Source organism: Pygocentrus nattereri, chromosome 15 (assembly GCF_015220715.1).
Source record: "Pygocentrus nattereri isolate fPygNat1 chromosome 15, fPygNat1.pri, whole genome shotgun sequence".
NCBI classification, from domain to species: domain Eukaryota; kingdom Metazoa; phylum Chordata; class Actinopteri; order Characiformes; family Serrasalmidae; genus Pygocentrus; species Pygocentrus nattereri.
Window position 1 is genome coordinate 3,310,173 of NC_051225.1, and position 831 is coordinate 3,311,003.

Below are 831 nucleotides of genomic sequence, written 5' to 3' on the forward strand. Positions count from 1 at the left end.
ACCCTGCACTGAGTTCCCAGCTGATTCTGACCACCTCCTCCCCTCCTCTTACTGACCTCATCATCACATGAACGCCATACAGTTCATGTACAGAGCAATATGAAAAATGCCTAGCTGTGCTGGTGACTTATAAATAAAACAAATGTGTGGCCACAGCTAAGTAAGGCATGGGAACAAGATAATTAAGTTGTGGCCACAACTTACTAAGGCATGAGAACAGGACAATTAATTCATAGCCATGCTTTATTAATGTGTGGGAACAAGACCATAATGCATGGCCCCACCTTATTAATGTGTGGGAACAAGATCCTACTGCGTGGCCCAACTTAAGGTGTGGGAATGAGAATATGCCTTACTAAGTCGTGGCCATGCATCACGATCTTGCTCCCACACCTTACTTAGTAACAGCCACACATCAGGATCTCATTCCCATGGCTTACTAAGGCGTGGCCACGACTTAATTATCTTGTTCCCATGCCTTACTAGACCCTCACATCCAATATCTTCTGACTGAATGGACACAAATTCCCACAGACTCGCTCCAAAATCTTGTAGAAAGCTACAAGAGGGGGGGGGGGGGGGGGTATATTAATGCCTAAGAATTTGCAATGGGACGTCCAACAAGTTTATATGGGTGTGATGGTCAGGTGTTCACATACTGGCCCTATGGTGTATAAACAAGACAACGTATGATATGTCCAGTTATTTTGGTCTGCTGAGAATATGTGACTGTGTATGAAGAGCTCTGTGTAAACATGATCTAATCTGAATCCGAGTGCTGATATGCTGCACTTTAACCTTATCGACTGAGTTCCGAGCCAAAGACAAACC